The sequence below is a fragment of the Crocuta crocuta genome, unplaced genomic scaffold (assembly GCF_008692635.1).
Source record: "Crocuta crocuta isolate KB4526 unplaced genomic scaffold, BGI_CrCroc_1.0 scaffold346, whole genome shotgun sequence".
Classification (NCBI taxonomy): Eukaryota; Metazoa; Chordata; class Mammalia; order Carnivora; family Hyaenidae; genus Crocuta; species Crocuta crocuta.
In genome coordinates, this window is record NW_027527957.1 from 2,241,733 (window position 1) to 2,257,382 (window position 15,650).

At 36.5% G+C, this 15,650-nt stretch overlaps 1 protein-coding gene across 2 annotated transcripts in view; it reads left to right on the top strand.

The window, feature by feature from the left end:
- The window catches only part of MARCHF1 (membrane associated ring-CH-type finger 1), a 553,625-nt gene that overhangs the window by 377,449 nt on the left and 160,526 nt on the right, over positions 1-15,650 (top strand). The window lies entirely within an intron of this gene.

The window sequence follows — 15,650 nt, forward strand, 5'->3', positions numbered from 1 at the left end:
CCATTGGAAACTAACAATAGAACTCCCCTATGACCCAGCAATAGCACTGCTAGGAATTTACCCAAGGGATACAGAAATGCTGATGCATAGGAGCACATGTACCCCAATGTTCATAGCAGCACTCTCCACAATAGCTAAAACATGGAAAGAGCCTAAGTGTCCATCAACGGATGAATGCATCAAGAAGATGTGGTTTATCTATACCATGGAATACTACATGGCAATGAGAAACAATGAAATCTGGCCATGTGTAGCAACATGGATGGACCTTGAGGGGGTTATGCTGAGCGAAATAAGTCAGGCAGAGAAGGACAAATATCATATGTTTGCACGTATAGGAGGATTAGGAGGAACTTGACGGAGGAACAAGGGGGAGAAGAAGGGCGGAAATGGTGGGGGAAAGGGAGAGAGGCAAACCATGAGAGACTCTTGAATGCTGACAAAAACTGAGGACTGATGGATGTGGGGGGGAGGGAGGGATGGGCATGGAGGAGGACACTTGTGGGGATGAGCACTGAGTGTTATGTGGAAACTAATTTGACAATAAACTATTTGTAAAAAAAAAAATTTCATCCCATTGTCTTACATCAAAGTATAATCGCTTCTGATTAATCCAGGACTGCCGCTAAACATTCAAAAATAGCATTACCATAGGGAGGAGTTGATTATATATGAATTGATAATATTATATATGAAATCCAAAATATAATGTACTATGACCAAAATATATTCAGTGTTGCTTTGTATTTGTGACTTTATAATTTGGCCACATTTTAAGAACAAGTACACATTTAAATTTTCCATTATAAATATGTAAAATTAAGGCATATTTCATTATTCATGAATGAAATATCATATCAATTACTGTCATACACTTATTGCCTATTATTCTCAAGAACACTTATGCCCCTAAAACAAAATTATTAATAGTTCTCCTTAATTTATTAAATATCTGTAATGTTCCAAGTAGGTATTGGATTGGATTTAAAGAAAATAAAAGTAGTGTAACTGAAGTATAGATATAGTCCCTTCATTTGAAAAATACTTTGTCAAGTAATGATAGTACAATAATATATATATATGTATATATATATGCATATATATAAATTTACTCCCAGATCAATTTCATTAGTAATTGATATTTATACACAAAGAGTCTGCAGAATTTTTATGTGAAGGAAGTTTGAAGATAGGAACATGGTTAGAATTGTGGGCTAGGAGAGTTTTATAAAAGTTGAGTTTGTATAGTAAGGAAATTTTTACTGACACTGTATGTTTATTGAGGATGACTTCTGTGTGTGTTGTGGAGAATCAGGGAGTTCACAAAAGCCCAGTGGCTAATACCTTTCACTTTCAAGCCACTTCTATCACTCTTTATTGAACCATGTGCCAGAAATCTTCCTCAGTTTAGTACTTATAATATTTCTCATCATTAAAAACCCAGTGAAAGAATAACATGAGACACCAAGAAGTAAAGTGACTGACCCACAGTCACATAATTAGTGTGTATGAACCAATCTAGAAGTTGAACCAAGTACATCTGACTGCAAATTCATCCTTTTGCTTACTGATGAGTGTGGGGGGCGGAGGGGGGAGATGGGCATGGAGGAGGGCACTTGTGGGGATGAGCACTGGGTGTTATATGGAAACCAACTTGACAATAAACTATTTGTAAAAAAAAATTCATCCTTATGCTTATTTATTGTTATTATTATGCTTATTATGTATTTACTATTTGATGTCTTTTTGGTAGTCAGAAGTCATTTCCTCCCATTGCTTTATGGTATATGTATTTGCTTACAGTTGTCCTATATAATATGCCAACTTGTTAAAACTTTTCTAGAAGTGACCAAGGCCCACTGAGGCTCAGTTTTAAGTGTTATGCCGATGAGAGACAGAGGCAGACATCTTGTTCCACGTTAGCCTTACCCTTTTGGACCAGTCAGAGTCTCAGACCTCTTCCAATATCCATAGGTAAGCTTTGAAGGAGCAGTTTTAATTTTATGAAAAAAATGCTTTGTAACACGTTTCTGAAGCTAGTTTTGCCACAATTTCAAGGACTTCTGTTCCTAACAGAAACGACACAGAAAGTTCTAGATTCAGAACTTCTATTTCTAACAGGTTATGCCTCTAGGTTAATGAAATGCAGGCTGTATATGAATAAGATTTAAAGTTTATATAAAATGGAAGATTAACTGCGCTACCATTGGTTTAGACCATTATGTTCCATGCTAAACAGCTTCGATCCCACTTTCTAGTATGAGTCCCACAGCAATCTTTAGATGACTGTATTATTATCAACATCCTCCAAGTGCATCAGTTGAAGTCACAAGCGCATCACTGTCTTGCCCAAGGTGTACCATAGTGGCGCAGTTGGTATTTTGAGCCCAGACATCCTGGAAAATGTATCATTTATTAGTTATAATACCATATTAAGTCATAACACTCCAGGGCCATTCCTCACCATTTCCTCCTGGATCCAACAGACTGCATAAGTGGAAAAATGGAATTTGATTTTACCGTGGTCTTTGGTGAGGCCACCTGTTTTCCTACCCTCTGTTGTTTGTCTAATAATTATCTTATAATAATGGACAAGAATCCTGAATTTCTTGTCTAAAGTGTGAGTTCAGTCTTTTTTGGTTGTTTTAAAAAATAGCTTCAAGAAGGATTACTCTTTAGCAATGGAGAGAGAGAGAGAAAGAGAAAGGAGAAAGGTTATGTGAAAGCTCTTGCAGTGATGTAGAAACAATTCAGCAGTGATGTTTTTCATGCAGGCATGGGATTTGTATTTATGCTAACTAACTAAGATGATTTACAGGCAACTCCCTGAGATGTTGCCTGTAAAAATTTGTAACTTCAGAGGCACCTGGGTGGCTCAGTCAGTTAAGCGTCCAGCTTCAGCTCAGGTCATGTCTCACAGCTCATGAGTTTTTGCCCCACATCAGGCTGTCTGCTGACAGCTTGGAGCCTGGAGCCTGCTTCGGATTTTGTGTCTCCCTCGCTTTCTGCCCCTCCCCCACTCATGCGCTCTCTCTCTCTCTCTCTCTCTCTCTCTCTCTCAAAAATAAATAACGATTAATTTATTTTTAATTTGTAATTTCAGAATCCCTGCTGGGCCAATATTATGATATAATGAGAAATTGCCAAAAGTAGGCCATAAATAAATGACAGCGAGTGAAAAGTCTAAAATTTGGACAGTATCACCTTTCCTGGTATTATAGGGTTCTTTTTTTGTTTGTTTGTTTGTTAATGTTGATTTATTTATTTTGAGAGAGCACACATAGGCAGGGGAGGGGCAGAGAGCAAGAGGGAGGGGGAGAATCCCAAGCAGCTTCCATGCTCAGCACGGAACCCTACACGGGGCTCCATCTCACAACCATGAGATCATCACCTGAGCCAAAATCAAAAGTCTGCACTACCCTGGGACCCCACCTGGTAGTATATTCTGATCCATCTCTAGCTCACTGCACCTATTTATCCAACTAGGAAGCTCTCATGTGTCTTCAGCAATTTTATAGAACCAGAATTTACATACCCAAAGATAAAATTTTATCACATTTCTTTATATATTACTGACAGAAGGAAGGAGGCAGAAAAAGTTGAATAATGGAGTGGGGACAAGAATAGACGTCTGGCATAGAATGGAACAGGCTTGAAGTAGCACATCACATGTAAGCGAGGCCTTGCCACGGTGCAGAAGGAAGAATTACCACCCTTCGTGTGGATCATAAACTTGCCAAAACATACATTTGTGTAAACCTGTGTGTGTGTGCATGCGCGCACGTGCACACCATGAAGGTTTTAGAACTTTTAAAATTTAGTAAATTTTACTTCAAAATTTAGTAAAATACGTAGCCTGAATTTTCCCTGACAGTGTCTTGAGAAATATATGGTCATTAAGGTGCTTTTAATAGGATGGAAGCTGAAAATGCTAATGAAAGCAGCCCACCATGCTGCACATTTTAAGTGGTGTTTCTCTAATATGCGAACTGTCTTACAAACATGTCTCCCATTTTAAATTAAACCCGTAGAAGGAAATAATATAACTCTAACACAAAAAGTGGTTTGAAAACTTGATAGATTTTCTAGTCGCTGCAGATCATGGTAGATAAAATATGAACACCGTATCTCTAGAGGAATCTTCTAAGATCTTAATTTGATAAAAAATTAATAGTGATAATAACAATGATAAGGCTACACAAAGAAAACTAAAGATAACCTATATCCATCAAGGTACAAAAAGAATCAGATGGCACTTACAAATTGGATAATTTGGGGGGAATTAATAGTCTATTGACAATGGGTGTGAAAAGAGCATATAGAAGATACAAGGGATAGTTTCCTACCCTGGCTGGAAACAGCAGAGTAGTCCCACCCACAGGCTTGAAAAGGCAAGAAGAGGGACCATTTTTAAGAACCCAGAGACATAGCAGGTTATGTAGAGAGGGCTACTTGACAACTTCTGAGAACTCCAATTAAGGGACAGGGCCAGCCTCTGGTGATGTCTCAAAAAGGGGATAATTTACGCTGTCTCATTAGCCTCCATTCCTATAATTTCCAACTGGGAGTCCACACTGGTGGAATGAAATTGGAAGTCAGTGAGCAAAGCGTCTGTAATGAGATCCATCCAGGTGTGCCTCCAGGACACAGAGCTGTGGAGAGTGGGACAGAGATAGCAAGTCACATATAGATGTCCACCACACCTGTGAATATAACATCTGGAACTCAGATGAATGTATGATGTCTTTAGTACTTAAACTCTGAGATTCCAAGACAGAAAAAGGCCAAAAATTGGGAGAAAGTTTAGCATATAGAAGAAAAACATAAGGAATATGACTTTATATAATATTTTTGCAAAAAAATTAAAAGGAAACTGTGGGGTTTTCTTTTGACAATAAAGATTATTGTTGAGAAAGTATATGACCAAAAAGGAATTGTATACATGGATCAATAAAAAATGCAAGAAATTTTATAAATTATGTGTATATTCTTAGAATGCTAGAGGTATAGTGAGCTTTCTGTTTTTAACGTAAACATTGTCATTATAGAACAGAATTGGGGGAACACAGAAAACTGCTTATATTTCACTCTTCTAGGGGTTCAGCTATTGTACACTAAAAGCTCATGCCGACCTTATTCTATATACTGTAAAAATAAACAAACATAGCAGTAATCACCTTTTCAAACAAGCCACTGAACTGACAGCATTATCTTCTACATTTTAGCGGCCATTCAGTGCCCCTTTTCTGTCTTTTCTTAACTGTAAAGATGTATAAATTAAACCCTCAGGACCTTTTCTCTGGTGCTTTAGAAATTTAGCCAATGATCACTGTACTATATTATTTTTCTTCCCATCCAAATAAGACTCCATTTGAACCAATTTTAGTACTGGGGTGTACACACTTCTTTAAAAAATGTTTCCTTTTGTTCTGTTAGGAATTACAATTGCTGACTTGTTCAGAATGACGTCATTCATCTGTAGAGTCTTTATTTTAGAAGTGTGTACCATTAAAAAGATATTTTTGCATGACTTTTTTCAGGATGGAAGGGAGATTTCTATCACATGATTTTTATATTCTCTATGTCCTAGTTAATATAATTGTTTGGCTACCTGAATAGATAGAAGGCTTTTATTCATTATCATAATTAACAATATTAGCAAGTTTTTCAATTAAGTTTGATATTTGGGAATACATTTATTTTTTTAAAAAAATTAAGACTATTTTAAGTAAATTGTAGTATAAAATTTAAAAATAAATGTGACCACTTTCAAGTAAATGTCCTCTCACTAATCTTCCTTTAGCTCTAGCAAATCCAAGCTTATCTTAGGTCCTACTTATACTTATATAGTGCCTTACCCTATATTTGGAACATGCTTTTTCAAAGTGTACCATATTTGTGTCTACAGCTATCTTAAGAAGGTAACTGTATGTTCTTATGCCCATTTTGTAAATTCAGCAAGCCAAGGCCAGAGAATGCAGATGATTTCCTTGTGATCACATGGTTAATAATGGAGTGTTAATCCAAGTGTCATAACCACAAATCTTGGATTTTTCCTATCAATCCTACCTGACCCAGTAATTAATTAGATGCCTTTGTGTTCCATATACTGTACTGTCTTGGGGAATACAAACATCAAAAGTTTCTTGCAGCTTTTAATCACACACACACACACACACACACACACACACACACACGCCTTTATCCCTTTATGATTTCTAATCTTTGATGAGTTAGACTACCTACCATTTTTGTTTCTTTAATTTTCTTAATTTGATATTTTACCAAAAAAATTATGAAAAGCAAGTAAAACTCTACCTCCCAAAGATGTTTTTTAAAAAAGCTAGACTATCTCCATAAGCCCCTCTGCTCCCTACAGTACTCCCGTACTGTGGGACTGAGGGTAACCATATGAGTAGATGGTGTGATAATAACCGATCTTGGATGAGCATATTTTGCTCAGTCAAAAATCTATATGTAAATACATAAATGTTTCTAGAAGTTCTGTATATTTGATTTTAAAGAAGTGAAATTACCCTCTACACATTATTCTTTAACTTTCTTTTTCACCTTAATAATATATCATGGATATCATCACTAGCCAATAAATAAAGATGTAACTTCACACTTGCATTATAATTTCTGTACGCACATCACATCCATATATAATTTTACACAAACAGGTATCCAACATGCTCTTTTTCTTTTTAAGGACTCTTTTTTCTCCTTACCTCCTTTCTCCTCTTCCACTGGACTTTCCCTCTGCCCTGCTGCTCTGGCCCCAAAAAAACACATGTTTTCACACTCATGAGTATCTCTTCCATGACTTTTTCTTTTTTTTAATGTTTATCTTGAGAGAAAGGGAGAGAGAGAGAGAGAGAGAGAGAGAGAGAGAGCATGAGCCAGGGAGGGGCAGAGAGAGAGGGAGAGACATAATCCTAGGCAGGCTCCAGGCTGTCAGCGTGGAACCTGACATGGGGCTCCATTGCATGAACAGTGAAATTATGACCTGAGCTGAAATCAGGAGTCAGATTTAAATGACTAAGTCCCTCAGGTGCCCCTGCTATGACTTTTTCTATGCTTATATAGTTATACAAAATACATGTCTACATATGAGTATATGCACATTTAGACACTTGCAGAAATTCTGTCCTTATATGTTTTCCAAATAATCATATTATACCACTTTTCATTTTACTTTTCGGATGCAATCTTATCTTATAGAAAATTCCTTTTGGACAAATGGCCAGGAGTTGATTCATTCTATTTCATAATTGCATAATATTCCAAAGTGTGGCTCTGCTCTGAGTTAATCATTTCTTTGTGGGTGAGCATCGTTTACTCCATTAGTCAGGATCTAGTCGGGAGAGAGAAACCAGACTTCTGGTTTAAAAAATTTTTTTAATGTTTTTATTTATTTTTGAGAGGCAAAGAGAGACAGAGTGTGAACAGGGGAGGAGCAGGAGAGAGGGAGACACAGAGTCTGAAGCAGGCTCCGGGCTCTGAGCTGTCAGCACAGAGCCCGAGGTCGGGCTGGAACTCACAGACTGAGAGATCTTGACCTGAGCTGAAGTCAGACACTTAAATGACTAAGCCACCCAGGTGCCCAACCAGACTTCTGTTTTAATATAGAGAACTTAATGTAAAGATTTATTGCCTAGTGATTTAAAGGAAAGAAACTGGAATTATTTATGGCTTGAAAAAGGGGCCCAGTGGAATTGAAAGTCAAACTTCTGAAGGAGCCAGCAGGCGGGTGCTGGGATGTAAACAGTGTGGCATCTGTTTCTGAGGCTGTTAGAAAAACTACACACTGTCCTCGGCTGCTGCTCCAGGAGGCGACTGCAGCTACCAGAGTGAAGAAGCATTTCTAGGATGATACACAAGAAGCGGAGAAGTCAACCGAAAGCAAACAGGACGGAGCAAATCCCGTTTTCCTTTCCCAGACTTCCGGGTTCCCTTGTAGCGCCCCTCTTAACAGTGTCAGAGAGGGTCGGGTGACAAGTCAGAAATGTGGCTTGCAGAGCCCCAGCTCCAGGGTAGAATTTAGGATGGTGGATTTAAAGCTTCGAGAACAAATAAACATTTTAAAAAATCATCAAATAAACAAAAAGACAAAGAGCACTGAACAATGGGTCATGGGACCTGGGTTCTGGACACTGACTGCCTCTATGACCTCGGGCAAAGCATACAACATCTCAGGGAGCCTCTGATTGCACATTCCAGAGCTCTCTCGTGGAACAGAGCTTGTCAATCAGGAAAAAAATGAAATTGGGCTAAATATTAATTGACATTAGAAAATGACTGTTAATTTCATTTTAAAAATTAAAAAAATAAATAAAGCTCCAAGAACATTAACTTAACAACTGGCACATCTTTATTGCCAGGATTTTTTTTTTTCCAATTAAGAACAGAACTACACTTAAGTGGCCTTATTCACATATTCATATGAACCAGTGCTTTTATTTCTCTGGGACAGATTCCCAGGAGTGAGATTACTGCATAAAGTGATATTTTTAATTTTAACAGATGTTGCCAGATGCTTTTTCAAATGATCCTGCAAAAATTCACACTTCTAGAAATTTTTGAGAGTACTCTCTTCTCCCAAGCAGCAATGGAAGCTATCACTCTACTCAGTCTTTCCAACATGATGGGTGTAAAGCAATGCCTTGTTTTCAGTGTAATTAGCATTTTTCTGGCACTGTGTGATTTTGAGCATCTTATTATATATTTATTAACAATCTACAATTCTTTTTTGTGTGTGAATTTCTATTCCTATCTTTCACTTAGGTTTTTTTTCCTATTGGATTTCTTATGTTGCCTTTTTCGTGAATAAACAAATACCTCTCTGCATATTACAGAAATTGAACTTTATCAGTCTTCTGTGTTGTGCTTTTTTATAATGTTATTGTTTGTTTATTCACTCTAATTTTTGTATTCTTTCCAGACATAATATAATGAAATATCACTTATAGCTTCTGGTTCTCATATTAGTTGTATATAGACTTCCCCTACCCCAAGATTGAATTTATAATTTAAGCTTATTTCAAATATTTTTTAATTTTTTTATATTCAAGACTTTGTTCCTTCTGGAGTCTATGATTATATATACCATTCAATTTTCTTATTTTATTTATTTTGAGAGAGAGAGAGAGAACAAAGAAGGGGTAAAGAGACAAGAAGAGAGAAAGAGAGAATCCCAGGCAGGCTCCACACTGTCAGCACAGAGCCCAACATGAGGTTTGAACTCACAAACTGTTAGATAGTGACCTGAGCCAAAGTCAACAGTCAGACGCTTCACTGACTGAGCCACCCAGGCACTTCTGTATATGCTATTTAGTATGGGTTGATTTTTTTCTTCCGTGTGAATAGTCAGTTGTCCAGAAGCATTTAGTATATCAACTTTCTTGTAATATTGACTTGAAATACCAATTTTGTTATATGTGAAACTCTTTGATCTGCTTCTGGTTTTCTATTCTGGATTTCACTGACCTTTTGGTTAATTCTTATGCCAGTGCTGTATTGGCTTAATCACAGTGGCTTAATATGGACAATGCCTAGCATAAGGAGATCTTTTTTTCATGATTTTCTTAGCTATTCTCAAGCATTTCTTTTTCTGTGTGTGTTCTTCAAGATTTAATCTATCTCCTTTCTGCTTCAGAAAGGAAGAAATAAACCCCATTGGAGATTAATTGGAACTACATTCTATTTATATGTCATTCTGTAGAGGATGCATATTTTATGCAATTATCTTCCCATCAAAGTGGTACTTTCATTTGTTCAGTTCATGATCTCCTCAGTAAGATTCTATACTTTATATTTTTACTAAGATTTTATGATTTCTTTGTTTATTCTTAAGTATCGTATAGTTTTTGTTTTTATTATTATATTTATGGATATTTATTGCTGGACGGGAAAAAAGCTGTTGATCTTGCAGTATTTCCATTAAGATAGACTGAACCATCACAAGAATAAATCCAAAAAAATGTGATAGCTTCAAAGGAATACAAGTTTATTTCTTTTTCATGACAGTTTAGAGTGTATGGTCCAAACTGGCAGAAGGCTTTTCACCACGTGGTCATTCAACGACTCTGGAGAATTCAGCTCTACTATACTTAATATGTGGCTTCCTGGCTCGCTCTACTAGTCACCATCTGAGCACTGAGCAATAGAAAAAGAAATTGTAGATTTATGGGACAGGCAGGAAGTTGACAATTGTGAGCTCTGTTCACATCTCACTGGAGGGAATTTAGTTATAGGCAACCTGTAATTGAAAGGATCGCTGGGAGACACAACGTGACTGGAAAGACATACACCCAGTTGCCATTCTGTTCATACAGAAGAAGCGATGATGCATTTTAGGAAATTTAGTAGACTCTGCTATGGTAAAATTATCCTGTATCTAGCCATTATACTAAAGTCTCATTAATTCTAATAGCTTTCTTCTTGAACTAGGTACACTTGGAATTTCTATCAAATCTATGAGATCGTTTTGCTTCTTCTTGTCAATATTTTTTCTTACCAAATATTTTATTTTATCGTTGTTACATTTGTTAGGAACTCTAAATGAGTTGAATAATAATAGCAAGAGCAAACATCCATATCATAATTTCTTTAACATAGTTCATAGTTCTTGTATTTTATGATTTAGAATAATTTTTGGCATTGATTTTAAAATCTTGTCTTTATCGCTTTAAAAGATTTCCTCCAATTCTTACTATACTTAGAGCTTACATGGTAGTAAGGCTGCAAAGGTTTGTCATATGTCTTTTCGGCATATAAGATCATGATGTTTGTCTCTTTCAATGTATTAATCTAATGAAATGTTGACAGATTTCCTGAAAAGGAAATGTCTGGAATAAATCCTATTTATTCTATTCCTTGTGCATTTGTTGGATACACTGCTGGTGTATCAAAGATGCCTGCTACTATTTAGATATGTGCTAATATTTTTAAAGAAGTTTTGCATCTGTGGTCTCAATTAAGACTAAAGCGTAGTTTCTTTTCCTTCTTTGTTTCTTTTTGGGTACTATATTAACACATTATGCAAGATTAATAACATGACTTTGGAGCTTCATGTATCTGTCATCAAGAATAATGTAAATAAAATTGAAATTATGTGTTCTTTAAAAGAGAGATACAACTTACTTGTAAATCATCATGCCCTTATTCTTTTTAGCGCATATAGACTTGACTTCTGTTTATTTATCCAACCACTTCTTTGTCAATTACTGTATCTATTCAAGTTTTTCTCTTCTTAAATAGATTCTGACAACTTTTACTTCACTAGAATATGGTTGATTTTTTTCTAGGTTTTCAGATTTGTTGCAAAGCATTACATGTAGCTTTCTTTTACAATTTTTCTAGTATTTTCTGTGTCTTTGGTCATTTATCCTTTCTCATCTTATCTATTTTGCTTTGTCTTTCCCTTAATAAGTCTTACTAGAAATTCATCTATTTTGTAATTATTCTCAGGGACCTGCTATAAGAAAATATTTCTGTATTATTCTTATTTATATCTATTTAGTGAGTTTTAGCTTATAATTGATTACTTTCATTTTTCTATGTTCTTTTATTTTGTTTCATCACTGTTTTCTTTCATAATGAAAGTTTTATGGTTTTTACAGTTATAAATTTTTATCTAGATATACTTTTGCTGTGTTCTCTCTCTATATATATATTTTTTACAAATAGTTTATTGTCAGGTTGGTTTCCATATAACACCCAGTGCTCATCCCCACAAGTGCCCTCCTCCATGCCCATCTCCCCCCTCCCCCCCACATCCATCAGTCCTCAGTTTGTTTCTCAGTATTCAACAGTCTCTCATGGATGGACCTTGAGGGAGTTATGCTTAGTGAAATAAGTCTATATATTATTTTTAAGTGTTTCTGGCTATAATTTTCCGGAGAGTTTTTATTTCATTGAACCAAGCATTATCTAAAAATGTGTTAATTAGTGGTAATTAAGATTTATTAGTCACATTTCAGGTTTTTATTTCTAATTTTATTGCTTGAATATCAAAAGAAGTGCCCTATAAAAGGTGTATTTCAAGTTTTTTTTTAAGGTACTATTTGAGGGTAAATGAATGAATGAGGGTAAAATGTTTCATAGACCTTAAAAAACAATATTTTTCATTTAGTGACCTAAAATTTTTAAGTATATCTATTAATCAAGTTTTTATTGCATTCAATTTCTTCTCTGTTTTTTTTTATTTATAAACTACATTGCTTTCAAAGAGTTCTTTTACTACAAGTTTTAATTACCTTAATAAAAATAGTTCCATTTTCTACATAGAATTCTTCAGACGACCTTCAAAATTGCTTCATTTCTTTTTCTTCTTTCAAATATTATTGATTTTTAGCCTGGATGGGAGTAGGGGATGGAGATGAGGGAGACCAAGAAAAAAAAAAAACTAGAGAATAACATTATATCAGTGAAATGTATGGATCTTATTCTGGCTTTTCACTCAGGCAGGAATATTTTTTTTCCTTAAATTCACATAGAAAAAAAAAAAAAAAACCCTGCTTCAAGCTTCCTTACTGCCCTCTTCTGATCAATGGTATAAATACAGAATATCCATGTGTAGATACTTACATGTCCAGCCATATTGTATGTTCTTTAACACAGGGTATTGCCTTTTAAAGGAACTATGTCATTTTTCTCAGATTATAATATTAAAAGTGTGTTAAACAATTTAGTAAGGATTTTCTCCTTTGGTAATCATTTTTCCTTTATAGTAATAAAAATCCAACCATGTTTAGTAAGATCAAATTTGAAAAACAATCCTTGTACTAATAATGATCACAAAACAAAGCTAACAATGTCAGATACATTTGTATCAAACACAAACTTAGAAACTTTTTGAAAATATTAAAAAGCACTTCTGAAATTAGAAGTTGGTCTCTCTGCATACTGTGAGTGATCTGCTAAAATCAGTCTGCCTGGATAGCTACTCACCATTACTGCTCGATGACCCCATACTTTTCTCGAAGACTTGTCTGAAGCTCTTGTCGGTTCCAACTTTTAGTCCCCTAAAAGGTCACTATAATTTGAGTACCAGTAAGTTATGTTAGATTCTAAGACAGCTTCTATTTAATATAAGGTAAAGAATTTAAGCTGATCATAATGAGGTATGACAACCATATTTGACTAATCTCTGAAGAAGAATATGTCATTGCAATAGTAATGGGACAAGCCACCCAATTAATTGGTAGCAAATGAGACAGATAGCTTTGGAAGTTTTCCAAGAGCAAAAGTGCTTCTGGTGCTTTGCTTCAAAAGCCAAGCAAAACCAACTCCTTACTTGGGGAGAGAAAAATTTAATTTTTCATTCTTAACTTTTGCTTGCCAGAATCTAATCCCCAGTAGAAGCAGAATCGCGGGATAGAAAAACAAGGATGTGTGTGTGTTTAAATTATAAGTCTAGTAAACTGTGATGATCATCATGATTTTTGAGGGAGCTCTTTGGGTGTTTTGCTTTACTGTGAATAATAATTGAAATATTATAACCTTGCCAACTATGAAGTGTTTCCACATAGAGCTCATTTGCTTCTTACAACAATCCCCAGGGTATTATCTGCTTCATGTTACAGTGAGGACACATGTTACAGTGAGGACACATGTTACAGTGAGGAACGTCCTGGCTTGTCAACTTCACCAGAGCCAGTGCATTACCACAGGGTAATTACCTGCAGGTGGGGCTCTCCCTCTCCGATGGTGCCGGCCGGCACTGGTGTACGCCCTCTGTCCCCTGTGTTAACTGGAAGGGAAACAGTAGGGAGCTTACCCATGGCAAAAAAATGTAACCTAAACTCCTTTATTTCTTACAAAAGCTAATCTTGTATTAGGAGAAAATGGATCCAAGGGATCTCAAGTTAAAAGATCTCTTGAAGTACTAAATAATCAAGAAGATACTTCCTCTCTAGTAGATTTGGAGATGCTGGTCACAAGGGTGGGAGTTATCTGCTTATTATACCCATATGCTGAACTCATTCCAGCCCGTGAAGGGAATCGGACTCTCCTTGTTTTTACCTGAAAACACCACAAAGTCCTACTTGGTTTGGAAAATTAAGTTCTCTGATGTCGTATTAAATTTCTGTAGTGCCTCTGGGTTCTTGCTGAAGCACCTTTCAGTTCTAGTTCCTTAATTATGTTTTCACATGCCATGGAAATGTGGAAAACATAACAAAACAACCACGAGAACAAAATTCTTCCCGGCCTGTTCTATTATGTGACTTATTTCCGTCTGTTCTATACAATAGTGCATCAAAATCCTGAATTTCACTCAGAAGGGAAGACGGATTGGTTTTGTTTTCTAGTATCTAGAAGAGGAGTTGAGATGTCAGGAGAAAAGTACCCTCTCCATCACCAGAGGAAGCTAATCAAGGAAAAATGTCTGCTGGCAGCATGTACATTAATCTCCAGCTGGATCACGGGGCTGTTATGAGGTGTAACTAATCGTATCGTTGTGACTCATCTCGGTCTGTAATAACACGCTCCACAGTGACATCAGTGGTTGTGTGAGATGGATGTTGCATGTAAAGGAAAAAATACTATTCCACTGGAATATGTGCAAGCCTGCGCATGACACGGTGACAATTTGCAGTAAATGCAGCTACTGTTTCTCCACAATAACCTCCGCCTTATTCTGTCATCGCAGTGTTGCTGAAACTATCTCAGGCAGTCAGTGTGGGGCAATTTCAGACCCGCAGGTTGTGAGAACAGCTTAGTTCTCAGAAACAACCTATGTCAAGATGCACTGTAGCTGTCAACGAGGTCCACTTTGGCGCCAGGGCCAGATGCTCAGAAAATGTTTTAAAAGAATCCTAATGTGTTAATACAGATCCTGCACAAACTTTTGGTTTCCACAACAGCTTCTCCCAACATTTTCTCTACAGAAGCAAGGGCTTACTGTGATTTCTTGGTACATGTAAAATTCATAATACCCATGCATTTTGATTTGTCAGTCAATTATCCACTAGCCCATAATTGGCAGAGTAGAAAGGGTAACCAGACTGGACTGGACAGAAGGCCTCAGGCTGGCCCCGGTTTGACATGAGCACTTCCATTGCCAAGGAAAGAATGCTTCTGGGTTTCAAAAGAAGGGATTCCACTCTTTAAGGTCTCTCTCTGTCTTAAAATTGTACAGCTTTTTAAAAGTATTCAAAAGCTTTTCTCAGGCTTTTCTACTAAATTGGAAATCCTTTAAGAGGCAAGAACTGAGGTTACAATGTTTTTAGCATATTTTTAAGTTTCAAATTTTAAAATAATTGTGAAAGGTTTTTAACTTAGACAAGTGTTTTAAATGTAAAAGTATCTCCTAAATTTTTATATATTTTTTAAACATTTATTCAGACAGAGTGTGAGCTGGGGAGGGGCAGAGAGAGAGGGAGACAGAGAATCCAAAGCAGGTTCCAGGCCCAGCTGGCAACACAGAGCCCCACGCAGGGCTCAAACTCACCAACCGTGAAATCATGACCTGAGCTGACCTCGGACACTTAATTGACTGAGCCACGAGGCTCAGTGAAATAACAGAGGGGCATCTAGATGGCTCAGTCGGTTAAGCGTCTGACTTCGGCACAGGTCATGCTCTCAGGATTCATGGGCTTGAGCCCCACATTGGGCTCTCTGCTGTCAGCACAGAACCTGCTTCA